We start from the raw sequence: 17,626 nt of genomic DNA, 5'->3' as shown, positions 1-17,626 counted from the left end.
TCTTCCTGCATCCATGGCCTAAGGTCATGAAGTCACTACCTTCAGCGTTCTTTGCTTTTTCAGAATAGCACACTGGCTGGAGCTGACCAAAGACGCACTCCGAGACAATTGGCAGCCAACAATCGTCAATATTCTGCTTAATATTGAACATTCCCCACTGCATCTCTAAGATGGGCTCTTACAGCGCAATGTGGCTTCAAGATAAAGGTCTGAAGCATGCCCCAGGCAGCAGATGGTAGCATGGGTAGCCTTATACAAGAAATGGTGTCTGACTTTGGGTTGCCCCAGAAGCCAAAGCTGAAACAAAATTTATAAGCTAGAAAGGCCAGTTAGAAAATCCTGTTCCTTTTCGGAAGCCACTTTTTCATGCATGCGGAATGCTTTTGTTCAGACACAAAGCACCCAGGCTCAGTCTGTTACGCCTTGAATCATTTTCCTGTGGCTCAGGGCCCCCCTTGACTTGAGCGCTATTATCCCTCTGCCTGATAGACCACGCTCTCTATCTCTAGGCTTGCTCCTTAGTTGTTTACGGATTTCTCAATCTGCCTGCGTAGGCTGAAAGAGACCCTTCCGCCCATAACAACCCTGTGGTTCTAAATCCTTTCTCTCTCTCTTTTACGCAACTCAGTCCCCTGGACTCCCAGAGCCTGGAATTAAAACCATCTTGAAATCCAAATTTTTACTTCTCCATCTAGCAACATAATTTTACCTTTGGCTTTTATGGGGCATTTATGCCGACACTTTAGACATCCCTGTTGGCCACCAGTTCTCAGGGCTTGCCCTACTCTAGTGGTCTGGAGTAGAATGATTCTCTTGAAGCTTTTTACGTATTTTGCAAATAATGTCTGTCCTCCAGGTTCGGTCAGGCTGGGGTCAGCAGGCCACTTGCACAAACATGCGCACTGGCTCTTAGGAATATGTTCAGTTCTGGGGTAGGGGCTTGCTGGCACTAATGTACATCCATTTAGAAATCCCTCAGTGAGAATATGGGTGAGTCTAGCACTATGTCAGGGGCTGTGGCCAAGGAATGTAGCTGTTTCAGTCTGACTGGGGGAAAAATGAACGATGATCAGTAAGAGCTACTGAGAAGCAGGATAGGAGGAGGGGTGGAGGTCAGACACTGGAGCTGGTTGCCCGAGTTCGAATTCTGGCTCTGTGTGACTTTGACAAGTAATCTAACTTCTCTGGGCTTCACTTTCATCAACTATAAAAGGGTGATAATAGGAGCCCCTACCTTAAGGGATTGCCTTGAGGATTTCATGAGTTAATCTAAATGAAGTGTTCATTGCCTCAGAATGTTAGCTGCACTATTACTATTAATACTATGACTGTGTTCTATCACAGAACAGTTGCAGTATTACTATGACTGTGATAGAAGCAACAGAGAGAAAATAGGAGTTAAGGTGGACTTTGGTAATCAGAGAAGACTTCCTGGAGGAGGAGGTTTGACTCAGGCATGGAAAGATGGGTAGGATTCTATGAATTGTGATCAGAGGTCACACTAACAGACTATTTTCCAAAGATGGCAGCCAACGATATCTCATAAGCTACAGACCTTTCTACAATGTGACCTTGACCCTCCTCCCATTGAGAGGTGGGGTCTGTGTCCCTTCTTGAATATGAATTAGGGGGGACTTATGACTGCTTCAATCAATAGAATCCAAGGGAAATGATGCTTGGTGATTTCTGAGACTGGGCCATAAAAGACCATGTAGGTTCCCCCTTATTTGCTATATCACTTTTATAAGAGGCCTATGAGCTCTGAGCTGCTATATAAGAAGCCTAACTATTCTGAGGCTACCATGTTGTGAGGAAGCCCAAGCTATGTGGACTTCCTTCTGTAGGTGTCTGCCTGGCAGTCTTTGAGTCCTCCCAACCCAGGAACCAGACATGGGAATAGGAACCCTCAGGTGATTCCAGATTCCACTGCCCAGCTGCAAGTCATCCTTAGGCTTAAGGCTTCCCAAGTGAGGCTTCTAACATCCTAGAGCAGAAACAAACCATCTTTGCCATGCCCTCTCTGAATTTCTGACCCACAGAATCTCCGAGCATAATAAAATGGTTGTTGTCTTAAGCCATCAAGTTTTGAAGATGATTAGTTATCCATCAATACTGCTTATTACATGCAGTGAAAAGGCAGCTCTAATGGTAGGGCTGTCATGAATAAAGTCACTGAAGAGAGCACAGTGAGAAGTCTGAGGGTAAGGACAGCAAGGAAAGGGGACAGTGGGGCCCATGTCCTGCTCCGTCCTGCCCTTACCAAACACCATCTCATCATCTAGAGTAGGTAAATATAATGAAAGGTGATTCAGGATAGCTCATGAAAACATCTGTGCAAATTCTAAAACATCAACTCTGGTTCAATTCATTCTCTGACAGGGTGAGAGTTGCAAAGAATATTGCAATAAATAACTTGAAATGTGTATTGATATGGTTTGACTGTGTCCCCACCGAAATCTCAACTTGAATTGTATCTCCCAGAATTCCCACGTGTTGTGGGAGAGACCCAAGAGGAGATAATTGAATCATGGGGACTGATCTTACCCATGCTATTCTTGTGGTAGTGACTAAGTCTCATGAGATCTGATGGAACTATCAGGGTTTTTGCTTTTGCATTTTCCTCATTTTCTCTTGCCACTGCCATGTAAGCAGAGCCTTTCACCTCCCGCCATGATTCTGAGGCCTCCCCAGCTATGTGGAACTGTAAGTCCAATTAAACCTTTTTGTTGTTGTTGTTCCTAGTTTCGGATATGCCTTTATCAGTAGCGTGAAAACAGACTAATATAGTGAATTGGTACTGGTAGAGTGGGGCGTTGTTGAAAAGATAACCAAAAATGTGGGAGTGACTTTGGAACTGGGTAACAGGCAAAGATTGGAACAGTTTGGAGGGCTCAGAAGAAGATAGGAAAATGTTTGGAACGTCCTAGAGACTTGTTGAATGGCTTTGGCAAAAATTCTGATAGTGATATGAACAATAAGGTCCAGGCTGAGGTGGAATCAGATGGAGAGAAGAAACTTGTTGGGAATGTGAGCAAAGGTGACTCTTGTTATGTTTTAGCAAAGATGCTGGCAGCATTTTGCCCTTGCCCTAGAGATTTGTGGAACTTTGAACTTGAGATGATTTAGAGTATCTGGCAGAAGAAATTTCTAAGCAAAGCATTCAAAAGGTGATTTGGGTGCTGTTAAAACCATTCTATTTTAAAAGGGAAACAGACTGTAAAAGTTCAAAAAACTTGCAGCCTGATGATGCAGTAGAAAAGAAAAACCCATTTTTTTGAGGAGAAATTCAAGTTCATTACAGAAATTTGCTGAAGTAGCAAGGAGCCTAAGACCATGACATCCCAAGACTATAGGAAAAATGTCTCCAGGCCATGTCAGAGACCTTCACAGCAGCCCCTCCTATCACAGGCCCGGAGGCTCAGGAGGAACAAGATGAGCCAGGTCCAGGGTCCCCATGCTGTGTGAGCCAGGTCCAGGGTCCTCATGCTGTGTGCCAGCCGCTCCAGCCATTGCTGTAAGGGGTCAATGTAGAGCTCAGGCTGTGGCTCCAGAGGATAGAAGCCCTAAACTTTGCAGCTTCCATGGGGTGTTGAGCTTGTGGTTGCACAGAAGTCAAGAACTGAAGTTTAAGAACCTCTGCTTAGATTTCAGAAGATATATGGAAATGCCTGGATGCCCAGACAAAAGTTTGCTGCAGGGGTGGGGGGACCTCATGGAGAACCTCTGCTAGGGCAGTGCAGAAGGGAAATGTGGGGTTGTGGGGTCAGAGCCCCCACACAGAGTCCCTACTGGGGCACTGCTTAGTGGAGCTATAAAAAGAGGGCTGCCATCCTCCAGACTCCAGAATGGTAGCTCCATCGACAGCTTGCACTGTGTACCTAGAAAAGCCACAGACACTCAACGTGAACCCGTGAAAGCAGCCAGGAGAGAGGCTATACCCTGCAAAATCATGGGGTGGGAGGGGAGAGCTGCCCAAGACCATAGGAACCCACCTCTTGCATCAGCATGACTTGAATGGGAGGCCTGGAGTCAAAGCAGATCATTTCGGAGCTTTAACATTTGACTGCACCACTGGATTTTAGACTTGCATGGACCCTGTAACCCCTTTGTTTTGGCCAATTTCTCCGATTTGGAATGGCTCTATTTACCCCATACCTGTAACCCCACTGTATATAGGAAGTAACTAACTTGCTTTTGATTTTACAGGCTCATAGGCAGAAGGGACTTGCCTTGTGGAGTTTTGGGTTAATGCTGAAATGACTTAAGACTTTGGAGGACTGTTAGGAAGGCATGATTCGTTTTCAAATGTGAGGACATGAGATTTGGAGGGGCCAGGGGTGGAATGATATGATTTGGCTGTATCCCCACTGAAATCTCAACTTGAATTGTAGCTCTCAGAATTCCCATGTGTTGTGGGAGGGACCCAGGGGGAGGTAATTGAATCACGGGGGCTGGTCTTTCCCCTGCTATTCTTGTGATAGTGACTAAGTTTCACGAAATATGATGGGTTTTATCAGGGGTTTCCGCTTTTGCTTCTTTTCTCTTGTCGCCACCATGTAGGAAGAGCTTGTCACCTCCTGCCATGAATCTGAGGTCTCCCCAGCCCTTTGGGACTGTAAGTCCAATTAAACCTTTCTTTTTGTTCCTGGTTTTGGGTATGCCTTTATTAGCAGCATCAAAACAAACTGCTACATGTATGAAATAAACTAAAAGACCTGAGGACTGACACTTAAGGGAATCCACCTCTCTCAGTGAGTGAAGAGTTTGTCTTGGGTCACAGTGTAGAAGTCTGTCTTCTTGGGTTCAAAGTCTGCCCCTGTCACTAATACCTGTGTAACTGTGGACAGATTGCTTAACCTCTCTGTGCCATTTTGTCACACTGTATATAAGGGATGGGTAGAGATATTGGGGATCCAGGCTACAAGCCAGGGCTGTGGAATAGCATCCTTAAGATTCTTAGAAGACAGTTTTATGGCAGTCCCCCTGATCTGACTGTACTCTGAGGCCATATTTTACTGGCAGCCTGAAGGTCATTTATTACTTTGATAGTCTTTTGCCAGGAAAGATTAGGGATGAAAAAAAGTTTTATATTTAAGTCCATCAAGTCCTGGCTTCTTTACATTTTGTTTAAATTCTACACAAAAACTGAATAGTTCTTTCCTTAGCTCTTCTTTACTCTCCTGTACTTTATTGCTATTCATCTGTTGTTTAAATTGCTTGTGACACATGGTAGAGATTTTAGATAGAGTGGTGAAATGGTTTGGCTGTGTCTCCACCCAAATCTCATCTTGATTTGTGGCCCTCATAATCCCCATGTGTTGTGGGAGAAACGTGGTGGGAGATAATTGAATCATGGGGGCAATTTCCCCCATACTGTTCTTGTGGTAGTGAATAAGTCTCACGAGATCTGATGGTTTTATAAGGAGTTTCCCTTTTTGCTTGGCTTTCATTTTCTCTCTTGTCTGCCACCATGTAAGACGTACCCTTTGCCTTCCACCATGATTGTGAGGCTTCCCCAGCCACATGGAACTGTGGGTCCATTAAACCTCTTTTTCTTTATAAATTACTCAGTCTCACCTATGTCTTTATCAGCAGTGTGAAAACACACTAATACAAGTGGAAAGGAGAATGGAATCACAGCAAAAGGGGTAAACATGCTGAGTTAGGATGTTTTGATTTTACAGGCTCATAGGCAAAAGGGACTTGCCTTGTCTCAGATGGTATGAGACAGTAGGTATGAAATTAAATCAGTAGGTATGAAATTGTGGTACACAGGCCAACAGCTTCAGCATCATGTTTGGTACTTGTTAAAAATCCAAGTTCCCAGGCCTCTGGTCTGGGACTGAGTCAGAAGGGACTATGAAGGAGGAATCTGCATTTTAGGGACATGCATAAGTTCACTAAATGTAAAGATGTTCCCTTCCATCAGGCTTTGCAGATACCTGCTTTTTCCACTTGTGCCCAGACTCGAGTTCTAGAATTGGTCTCTCTGCTTCCTTTTTTTTGTTCCCTGAATGGCTCTAGGTCTGGACAGTAAACAGATGGCTCACTCAAAGAGAGTATGCCTTTAATAAAGAGGCGATTTAAAGGTGCCAACCTAGGTCAGTGCAGTACCCAAGGCTAAGTAACAGTGGGGAGCTGTCACTACCAGGAGGAAGGGGAGCTAGAAGTTATCTGAGCTTGGAGAACCTCAATCCCATTTGGCCTGTTTCCTAAAGAGTTCCTTTAATGTCCCTGGATTGTTCAGTGGGAAGGTCCTGTGTAAGGGCTCTTAGGCTATGGAGTGAGATCTTTGTTCAGTGGGGCCAGGTGGGGAGATGAAGAATGTGGCTCTTTAACAGGTGGCTCCAGGGGACTGCGTGGAGAAACACTGGCCCAAATTGTCCTCAGTCTCTCTGATTGCTGCCTTTTCAGGGTTTTTCTGTCTTTTTGGAGCCCTGGAGCCCCTCTTATCTAGGCAGGAAGGGGAGTCAGTAAATAAATTCACACTATGAGGCTAGAGAGTGATAATAGCTAATCCCTTCCAAGGACAATTGCTTTTGGAGAAAAAATATGGCTGATAGAAAAAAGGACTGTTTAACTAGAAAGAAAGAGTGTCTCCTGGAAGAATACCACACTCTGGCACTGGAGTAGGAGCAATTTATAGGCAACCGCACCTTAAACTTTTCAAGTCAGCCCCTCTTCTATTCTGTGAATCTGCCGTTAAGCGTGTTCTCTAAGAGGCTTTCCAATGTGTCTACTTATGGAAGCTCTGTGAGGGAAGGGATATCTTGGTCTCTTTTGTTCACTGATAAATTCCCATAACCTGACACATAGTGGTACTCTGTTATGTGCTTGCTGAATGAATGAATGAAGGAAGGAAGGAACAGATGAAACATATCCTCAGGAACCTAGCTCCTGTCTCAAGTGAGACACACTTAGTGCCTCCCTTCTCCTTGTGGCCTGCCTGGGATTGAGCTGAAAAATGATTTTCATACACGTTGCCCTCATTATAACATCATCCCTCAGAGCGAAGCTCTCTGACCACCCTGAAGACCTGTATTTAATGTGATGAAAGGTGATTTAATGGAGTTGAGGAGAGCAAAGCATAAAACAGACAGCCATTTCAGAAAAGCAAAGCAGTCTGTCCCTCCAAGGGGAAAGGGGGAAAAGAAAAGAGGAAAAAATTCAGCACCCTCTCCAGAAGAGAGTGGAATAAGAAGATGTTTTGGTCAGCTCCATAGGAAGGCAAAAATGAAAGCCAGATAAGCCTGGAGGCCTCCCCTCCCCTGCAACAGATAACTAACTTACCATTTATTTACCTTGGAGCTGATTATGTACTGGGTTGAGGCAGGCAGGGAGATTTTATTGACATTTGGTCTCCCTTCACACATTTTTTGCGACAGCCAGACATCAGGGACTGAGCTGCAGGATATTAAAGGATTTGGAAAAGTTATCAAGGTATGGGACATATTTATCAAAGCCACAGTGATATTAGAAAGCTGGGCTGCTGCTACACCTGGGTCTGTTACTTGATTAAAAAAATAATAATGATTCATCCTCTGGCTGGCTTTTGCACCTGGGTGAATGCTGAGGGGTTCTGTAGGACCACCCTTGGCCAGGGATTTGCACATAAAGACCCTCTTTGGGCCTGGCAAAAACCGTAGGTGATAGATCACACTAGTGGCTGGGGAGGGGGTCGGTGGTGGTGTGCCTGCACCTATGCACACGCACATGTGATAAAGTCTCGTGTTCGGCAAGCTTCTATTGGTGTGTTACCAGACCTCTCTGTATTGGGCCAGTTTACATGATGGCCTTCAAGTATACCTGCGTGCTCAGGGCATCTTTAATTTCTAAAAGATAACTAGTTGGTTGAGTGACCGAAGGATTTGTGCACAAGGGGCCTCATGAGGGGTCTCTAACCTGCCTCAACCACTATTTCAGGTGCATAGCAATTATGTAACACAGGAAATCTCCATCTTTTAACATCAGCAAGTAAGAATATTTCACGAGTCACCTCTATTTAGCTTTCCCCCCAATTTTTCCACATGAATTATTCAGTGTATGACTGTTTCAATATGTCTGTCTTTGAAAAAATTGCTGGATGAACTTAAAGCAGCAAGAGGAAGTGCCTGCTTTGCAAAAACGATACCCACCTGCATATTTATCTTAAAAGGAAAGTCTTTTAACGCATTCACTCAGGTGAAAATATCATGGATAGCAAGGACTGACCAATGGTCATCAGGATCCATGGGGTTAATCCAGGTTTTGCCACCTGATTCCAATCCATCAGACCTGGCTATAAATCGCTTATATGTCTGGGTGATAAAAAGCAAATACAAATTTTCAAAAAGTTTAACCTTGCATGGTATATAAAGAGAATACATAATATTCTCAAGCATAAATATGTCTCAAGACAAACTCATTGCATATACCCAGAATACATAATGGAGCTTACTGAGACATATTTTTCCCCTAGCAAGAAAAAGCCAGAAATTCTGCAGTAAACTGTGTAGTTTCTGCACCTGAGAAATGGAACCTGTGGCTCTGACTCTTGATATCCTTCTAAAACGACACGAATTCTAGCTGAGGGAGAGGCTGAAATCTGGCTGAAGCTAGAGGATGGAAGACCTGGGACTCTAGCTGACTTCTTGGGGAGCTTGGCCAAAATCATTTCATGTGATTTACTTCCAATTTCTGCATCTGGAAATAAGGGGGGGCTGATCCAGAAACTGACAGTTTCTAAGGCAGTGCTTCCCAAAATCTAGTGGGCAGGTGAATCTCCTGGGAATCTTGACAAATGCAGATTCTGATTGGGTAGGTCTGGGGCGGGGCTTGGAATTCTTTTTTTTTTTTGACAGAGTCTTGCTCTGTCGCCCAGGCTGGAGTGCAGTGGTGCGATCTCAGCTCACTGCAACCTCTGTCTCCTTGGTTTAAGTGATTCTCTTGCCTCAGCCTCCCTAGTAGCTGGGATTGCAGGAGCATGCCATTGTGCCCAGCTAACTTTTGTGTTTTTAGTAGAGACGAGATTTCACCATGTTGGTCAGGCTGGTCTCAAACTTCTGACCTCAGGTGATCCACTGGCCTCAGTCTCCCAAAGTGCTGGGATTACAGGCATGAGCAGAAATCTCCATTTCTATCATGCTGTCTGCTGATGCCAATGCTGCTGGTCTGAGAACCACACCTTGGGTAACATGGTTCTAGCATTCTCTCCTGATCAGATGGACACAGACAGTGACTCTCACCCTTGGTTGCACATTGCAATTACCTGGGAAGCTTTAAAAAAATGCCATTGCTCAGACCACATCTCAGCCTGATTAAATTGGAATAATCTTTGGGGATGTGATCCAGGCAACATTATGTTTTAAAGCTCCCCAAGTGATTCCAAGGTGCAGCCAAAGTTGAGTAGAACTGGTTCAAGTTACCACATGGCTGCACACACTTCGATGGAGGCATCTGTCTTGAGGTTTATCACCCATACTTGTGATAATCCAGTAAATGGACCAGATACTATATACTGACATGGTAGTCTACGTCGTGTAATGGTGTCACAGAATCACGGCCTCCTCCTTGAACAGGTGAGGATGCTGAGCCTGTTTGTCCAGGAGACCAAGGCTGATGGGTTCCATGAAGTTCTACAGGTAATGGGATGACAAAATGCAACTTTTTTCTTTGTAATGCTTCTTACTAAAGGCCAGATTAATGGTTGCCAACACAGATGCCTACATGAGCTAGGTGGGCAGCAGAAACCATAAATCAGAGCTAGATCATTGCATATTTAAATACCAAAGTGTATCCTCTGAGAATTATGCTCTTTCACATTTCTTGAAACTTGTGGCTGCCTTTTCCTTTATTTTCCTCTTTTTGATAGAGACATGGGTACAAGAGAAATGTGTATCTACTCAAAGAAATACAGTAAGGCAAATGCAGGGGTGGAGCCAGGTTTATGTGGGACCTGAGATTTGTACAAATTGGGGAACCCTCTTTAAAAACTACACAATACTTTTACTTTTAGAAATTTACAAAATTGTATAACTGTCAAAAGATATTGCTATCTATGCCTGAGGATGTGGAACAGGGTCCATATAGTGAGGGGACCTGTGGTTTAATCTTCATTAGCTTCATGGGAAATCCACCTCTGTTACAAGTGTGAGGTAAAAGACAACACAGGTGGAATTTTAACACACAATAATGTCCTGTGCACTTCAGACCAAAACTTTACAGTAAAAACAAAAACGCACTGATGAAATGGCTGTGGAAGTTTAATGCAAGTAATTCCATGGAACAGATGAGACCTTTCATGACATTGAACTGTGACAGCAGCCATGAGTAAGACACAGGTGTACTAGACCCTTGGTACTCAAAGTGTGGTCCAAGGAGCGGCAGGAGCACAGCATCACCTGGGAGCTGGTTAGATGTGTACAATCTCAGGCCCCGGCCCAGACCTCCACAAATGGAACCTGCACGCCTGACAGGTGTGCACATTAGATGTTGAGGGAATATTGGTGATGACTTTGAGAACATAAGAGAAGAAAACAAGGAAGGTAGCTATGAGTCAGTTCATTTATTAGTATTTGTTTGTTCACGTATTCATTCCTTTATGCTTTCAATCAATATGTATTCTTGGAGTGTTTCCTTTATGCCAGGAACTGTGATATTCTACTTACATGGGATTAGGAAAGAGACTCGCAGAATGGCTTTATCACTTGGTTTTTTTCAATCTCCAAATTTTTCTTTCCCTATTTCCCCCAGCCCCAAAAGACACATCTTCACACATGCAGCATGATGGCTAGTGCATGACATTTGTTCCAAACAGAAACTGATTTGTTGGACTGCAAACAGAGATGGCTGTGTGTGCTGAATGCCTTAAAGAGCCTGGCACAGTATATGGAGCTGAGGTGGTGCTGAGTGGACCTCCCTCAAAGTTCATTAAAACTAGACAACGACAGCAACCTTCTGAGATGGGTTTTTTGAGAGTCAAAGGGAATGATTGCCTTACAATGCCAGCCATAGGTCTCTGCCCTGGGTTACAGCTGCTAGATAACTCCCCACTACTTAATTCTTTTGCCTTGAATTGCAGGACAACGAGGGTTAAGGATTTGGGTTCTGGCTTGAGGTTTAGGATTGCTGTTCCACCATCCCCTGGATCTGGGACTGTGGGAAAGTTAGGGCAATTCTCCATCCTCTTTGCTATAACGTGCATGTGGTAATATTACTTAGCAGTGGTGTGAATCACAGCGAGATCATGCACAGAGCACAGAGAAAGTGAGCCCCATGGTAAACATGAGCTGCTGCTAGGGCCATATAAATCACTTGCAAGTTAGTATGAGTTAGATCTTACATCAAGGCTTTGATCAGGGTGAGGGGAGACGGGTGAAGCTACAGGGGAAGGGTCCTGAGTTAGATGAAAAAGCCAACTCCCTGCCAGCACACTTTAGAGAGGGGGTGGCACAGAGAGCAGGGTGTGAGGTGCCCTTTGCAAGTGTGAGGAAGAAATAGCAATGTGCAGAATTTCAAGGGCTAAAAGCTGTGCCGGTTACCTTCTGGTGAAGGCCAGCTTCTGACGCCTTTGTTCCTAGCTGGCTCTGTGTTTATGCAATGAGACATCAAACTTGTGTCCTCTCATTAACCCTTTGTTTCTTCTTTGTTCCTGATTTAGAACCCCCACACTCTGATTATTTTTAGAGCTGTGAGAAGTCAGAAGTCACTTCTGTTTACAGAGGCCCGCTGCCTTCAAAGGCATGAGGGAAGTGCTAACAGCTCTCTCCTCACCCCCTGCCCCGCCCTTTGCAATACATTCTGGGGCGCTTTGCTCAACGGAAGAAAAATCACAAAGGAAAGCAATCTTTTCTGTCTCTTAGATGTTTACTTTCTCCATTTCTCCTGACCTGAGTGGGTTTAAAAAACATACACATACACTTTTATGCTTCCCCTGCAAAGTGGGGAGGAACCAGGCGGACTCCGACATGAGTCAGTGTTTGTGAAGCCTTTGCATTCTACCCTTCCCTCACTACCTTTTAGTTTTCCTTCTACTGTCTCTCCAGCACACCAAATTGGTAGCCTCCAAACCAGGCCAGGGGAGACCTTGAGCAGCCCTCCGTATTAGGGGTACCTTCAGTGGACAATTCCCACCAGATCCTAAGCCCCCCAGTTTGAAGACCCATGGCCATCGCATTTCCTCATTTCCACATCTAGAAATTTCTACTTTAGTACTATAGAGTGAAGGAGCTTAGAAATTCTGTAATCTAACTGCCATATTCTCCCAGCGAGAATGGCAAGGCCCAGAGAGTGGAGAGGCTTTTCTTAGGATACAAAGCATGACCCTTTCCCACAGGACCTTTCCCATAGAACATAAGGTTTATAAATATTAACTGTATATATGAAAATTATGTTGCAGGCCTTTCCCCAACATATTTTTGTTCTTTCCCGTTGTTTATGGATTCTTCTGTCGTGGTATAAAAATTACGCAGTTATGCTTATATTCAATGATTAGTCTATTTCTCTTCCCCATGCAATGGTTTTGGATTTGCATCTCTTTCCCATGCAGTGATCTTCCACATGGTTTTAATATTGCCTCTGAAGGGTAGTAGAACATGCCAGTCACAAATATGCCACTTTGGCATACTTGTGTTACCCTCAGGGATGCCCCAGGTGTTACTAAAGCTGCTTTGAGCACACGGGGAGCCATGACAAGTAACTGGACTGATCAGGGTGTGTGATTTAAGAGTACTTAGAGAGAAGATGGGGCAAGTGACCATTCTGGTATATAGTCAATTACTCTAGACAGCAGTGCCCAGGCTCCTCTGCTATCTTATGTTCAGAGAAGTAGTATTGCATGCTCTGCTGAAATTGTGGCCGTGCTGGGTACATATCTGGGTGGTTCAATGTGACCAGAAGAGTCTGTCACTTTTCTTTATTGTGATGTGTTTACACTACACCAGGGTAGGGCCACAGAAATAATAGTCCTACAGTTCTGAGACCGTCTACATGAAAAGACATATGTGCACACACACACACACACACACACACACACACACCCGTGCGTTTGAGTATGCAATGTTCCTGTTCACATCTGCACATGCCAGCACAGAGCTCACATGGATGATGACATCGCAGCTGGCACATCACTGAATATTCTTTTCCCACCTATCCACATGCATGTAATTTGTGCAGGGAAAGCTGTCTTCTCTAGATTTGGAGGTGAGTGTCATAAAGTGTCAATCTCTGAAAGGAAATGTGATTGAAAAAACCTGCCTAGTATGCATGGCTTTAGCTATCTGTAGAATCTTCTGCCAGCTGACCAGTGTCATAGGCACCATTGCAAGTGCTTTCCACATTGGGGCTTCTTTAAGGGAAGCTGTGTTTTCTGCCATAGTAGCTTTGTGATGTTTGGGAAGAAACTTACCTCTGTGTACCTCAGTTTTCTCATTTGTAAAATGACAGTAATCATACCTACCTTTTGATATTGTATGTGTATGGTGGGAGATTCACATAGAATAATAGGATAGTGTGAAGACACTCAAATTACATCTGGCCCAGGGAAAAACAACAACAAATATTAGTTCTTTCTTCTCTTTATCATGAGTTAAGAATGTTTACATGTATGTTAGGATAATATGGTGGATTCCCCACCTTACTATCTCAATAATTAACTATGTAACTAGGGGTATGTCACTTTATCTGTGCCTCCGTTTCATTCATTCATTCAGGCAGGCAGGCATTAAACATTTATGGAGTGTCTACCAAGGGCCACTCATTGTTTTAGGTGTGAGGAAACAGCAACGAACAAAACAGACAAAATTTTGGCCCTCATGGAGTATATAAACTAATCGGATGAATTAGAAAACAACCAAATATGTCCTTCAACGGAAATAGGCAGTCTTCATAGAGTCTAAAATGTTAGAATGTGTCAGCCTGAATATATCTAAAAAGGTACTGAAGTCTGTTCAATTCTCTGTGCTATGACTCATGTTTCCAAGGTATATCTGTTAGGAATCTTTTGACTTTAAATGTCATAAGACTCAACTCAAACCAATTTAAACCACAGGAGAGTTGGCTCACATAACAAAAAAAGTTGAGCAGCAATGTTGTCTTCAGGGACAGTTTGATCCAGTAGCACAACAACTGTGCAACAAAAAACCTGGTTTCTCTTCATCTCTCTTCTCTGCCTTTTTCCATTTTGACTACAGTTCCACATGGTGGCCTCCATTTTCCCCAGGTCCCTCATTAAAATAACCAATTGCTACCCAGCACCAGATCTTAAAGCACATTCGCATCACACTACCCAGGGGCTTTCTCAGAAGTCCCACCAAATTGCTCCTCACGATTAACCCCCTCCCGGAGTGTGGAGGGGAAGTCTACCTCCACAAACCATACTGAAAAATGGGGAAGTGATCCCCTGAGAAAAAAATCAGTGTCCTTTTGCTTGTAAGGATTGAGAAAAGCTGGAGAGACAACCCAAGCTGGTGTATTAGTGCATTCTCACACTGCTATAAAGACATACTGAGACTGGGTAATTTATAAAGAAAAGGCATTTAATGGGCTCATGGTTCCACAACATGTACAGGATGCATGCCTAGGGAGGCCCCAGGAAACTTACAATCATGGCAGAAAGCGAATGAGAAGAAGGCACATCTACATGGCAGGAGTAAGAGGAAGAGAGTGAAGGTGGAAGTGCTACACACTTTCAAATAACCAGATCTTGTGAGAATTCACTATCAAACTGTCATGAGAACTGCAAGGGGGAAATCCACCCCCTTGATCTAATCAATCACCTCCCACCAGTTTCCTCCCCCAACATTAGCAAATAGAACTCAACATGAGATTTGGGTGGGGACACAGAGCCAAACTATATCGGCTGGATTGTCCCACAGGGAGCCCAAGCACATATCCAGGGCTCGAACAAAGCAGGAGAAACAAAGAGGATTTTTTAAAAAGGTAATATTTATTTGAAAGCATTGACGTTATCATAGTGAGAAAATTTGGAGCATTCTTTTCATTGTAATTGTTTCATAGCTGAGCACTATTTTTATTGTGAATAACACATGGGATCGTGTAGAGCACACTATAATCTTTTCAGTGCTTGAAGGTCCCTAAAATCTTAATACAACCTTGTGGGCAATCAACAAAGTACACCTCCTGCAGCTGCAGCTGTGATTTCCAGCATAGTGTTCTGTGTTCCTTGAGGGCAGAATCACTGGAAAGGGGTAGGAATTAGTAAAGTGGTCTTTGGCTTTATATATCTGCAGGTTCTTGTGAGTTTGGTTAATGTGGGTCGGTCCTACAGAGGCTAATGATCTCTGAGTGAACTAAAGGTGTTGATTTCTGGGCCAGCCACGATGAGGCCCAGGCTTCCACCAAGACACAGTTTCTGAGAGAGCTGTCCCTCCTGAGAGAGAAAGGGACTGTCCCTCCCTCTTTTCTCAGCACTCTCTTGGTAGCCACAGGACTTTTACTTAACTTAGTCAAAATGAGGCTCAATAGAAGAAAGTCTAGAAGGAAATACAACCAGCCATTAGCAATGGTTATCTTTGAGTGGAGAAATATAGTGGTTTCCATTCATTTATTTCCCAAATGTCTATTGACAGCCTAGATTGTACCAGGCACTTTTCTAGACACTGTAAGTATAGCAGAGTACAAAGCACAAATAAACCACCTGCCTTCATAGTGCTCACACTCGAGTGAAAGAAGACAGATAATAAACCAAATAGACAAGCAAAATCCATAGTATGACAGAAATAAAGCTAGGAAGAAAAAGAGATCTGGGGAAATAAATGGGAAATTGGGAGAGAGGTGAGACTGCAAATTTAATTAAGTGTCCAGTGAAGAGCTGGCCAGGAAGCTGGCATTTGAATAAAGGCATGAAAAACACTCAGGAGTGGGCTATGTGGCTGTTTAAGGAAACACTGCTCCAGTCAGGGGAGAGGACCAGTGCAAAGTCCTTGAGGCAGGCTATGCCACGCATGTTCCAGGGGCGGCGAAGAGGTCAGTGTAGCTGGGACAGACCTATGGTGGGAGTTGGAGCAATAGACAAAGTCAGAGGTGAGAAAAAATGGGCAGACTGTGGGACTGCACAGGCCCTCATAAGGACCTCAGCTTTTGCTCCAAGGTGGGGAGTATTGGAGAGTTATGGACAGGAGTTCCTCTATGTGCCTTAGTGTTTAAGGAATCCCTCTGGCCTCTCTGTTGAGGATGGACTATGTATCAGCAAGGGAGGAACAGGAAGACCGATGAGGCCATTGTAAAAGCAGATACAATGACAGTTTGAGTAGGGTGGCAGTGGTGGAGGTGGCAAGAAGGAGTTCTGGATCTATTTCCTTCTTTATTCATATTTTGCTGTTTTCTACAGTTTCTTCAATGAAAGTGTAGGAAAGAAGACAAATGAAAGCTGCATGCCTTAATTAATTCGGGTGCATGGTGAGTTGTTGATATGGTTTGGCTTTATGTCCCCACGCAAATCTCATGTTGAATTGCAATTCCCAGTGTTGGAGGTGGGGCCTGGCCCGAGGTGATTGGATTATGGGGGTTGTTTCTAATGGCTTAGCACCATCCCCCTAGTGCTGTCTGGAGACAGAGGGCTCACGAGATCTGGTTATTTAAAAGTGTGTAGCATTTCCCCTTCATTCGTTCTTTCCTGCTCCTCCATGTGATGGTGTGCCTGCTTCCCCCTTGCCTTCTACCATGATTGTAAGTTTCCTGAGGCCCCCCAAGCCATGCTTCCTGTACAGCCTGCAGAACTGTGAGTCAATTAAACCTCTTTTCTTCATAAATTACCCAGTCTCAGGTAGTTCTTTATAGCAATGCAAGAATGGACTAATGTAATTGCTATAAGTCTCATTGCTGTTGTAAGCATGGAGACAGCTCTTCTGGAGCCCTGCGCCTGGGGTACCCAGAGAAGAGAGGAGGGCTTCATAACAAGGGTGGCCTTCCCAGCATGACATCCAGACCTTCTACTCACCCCAGGGAAGCTGTGACACATTCATCCAATGAAGGGGTCACCAGGGGAAGGTCGCCATTGAGGAGAAGGTGAGATGAGGGACTGGGTCTCTCATAGTGCATCTTTTCTCCAGCCTCCTCAGCAGAGACTATAGGGCCAGGAGGAGGTGACGTGATGGCAACTCGGACCTAGTCCCACTGATCACATGATGCTGGGGAATACTGAACGGTTGTGGGAGCATCTGGACCTATGACAGGGCCCTGTGACTGGACCCTGTGAGGGCTGTGCCCATGCTTCTGCCCCTTTGCCTGTCGATGATGGAGAACTGTCCAGTGACCACCTGCACAGAAGTTGGTTTCTCATCATCTTCCAAGATTAATGCTTGTATTCCCACTCTCTGTTGGAGGTGCTGTCCTCTATGGGAGCCACTAGCCACATATGGATTTTTAAATTGAAATATAAATTAAGGGTAAATAGAATGAAACAATCAGTTTCTCAGTCTTACTGGCCACATCTCAAGTGTTCAGTAGGGACCTGCAGCTGGGAGGCCACTGTATTGAATAGCGCAGATCTAGACCGTTTCCATTATCACAGAAAGTTCTGTTGGACAGTGCTAAGTTAGAGGATGGGACAGGCTGTTTGACATTTACTTGCTGATGCTCACAGTAAACTGGCCACCCCAGGGGTAAGGCTTGTGGGTGGGGCAGTGTG

The 17,626-nt window shown here is 44.4% G+C and overlaps 1 long non-coding RNA gene across 1 annotated transcript in view; it reads left to right on the top strand.

Annotated features, from left to right (window-relative positions):
* The first annotated feature begins 2,620 nt into the window (after nt 1–2,620).
* Nucleotides 2,621–17,626, top strand: part of LOC144581093 (uncharacterized) — a 34,991-nt gene continuing 19,985 nt past the window's right edge. The window contains exon 1 of the long non-coding RNA XR_013531630.1: nt 2,621–2,703. This is a non-coding gene — a long non-coding RNA (uncharacterized LOC144581093). The remainder of the gene's footprint in view (nt 2,704–17,626) is intronic.

The sequence above is a fragment of the Callithrix jacchus genome, chromosome X (genome assembly GCF_049354715.1).
Source record: "Callithrix jacchus isolate 240 chromosome X, calJac240_pri, whole genome shotgun sequence".
Lineage (NCBI taxonomy): Eukaryota > Metazoa > Chordata > Mammalia > Primates > Cebidae > Callithrix > Callithrix jacchus.
The sequence above is the reverse complement of the archived record's forward strand: the minus strand, read 5'-3'. Positions and strand labels throughout refer to the sequence as shown.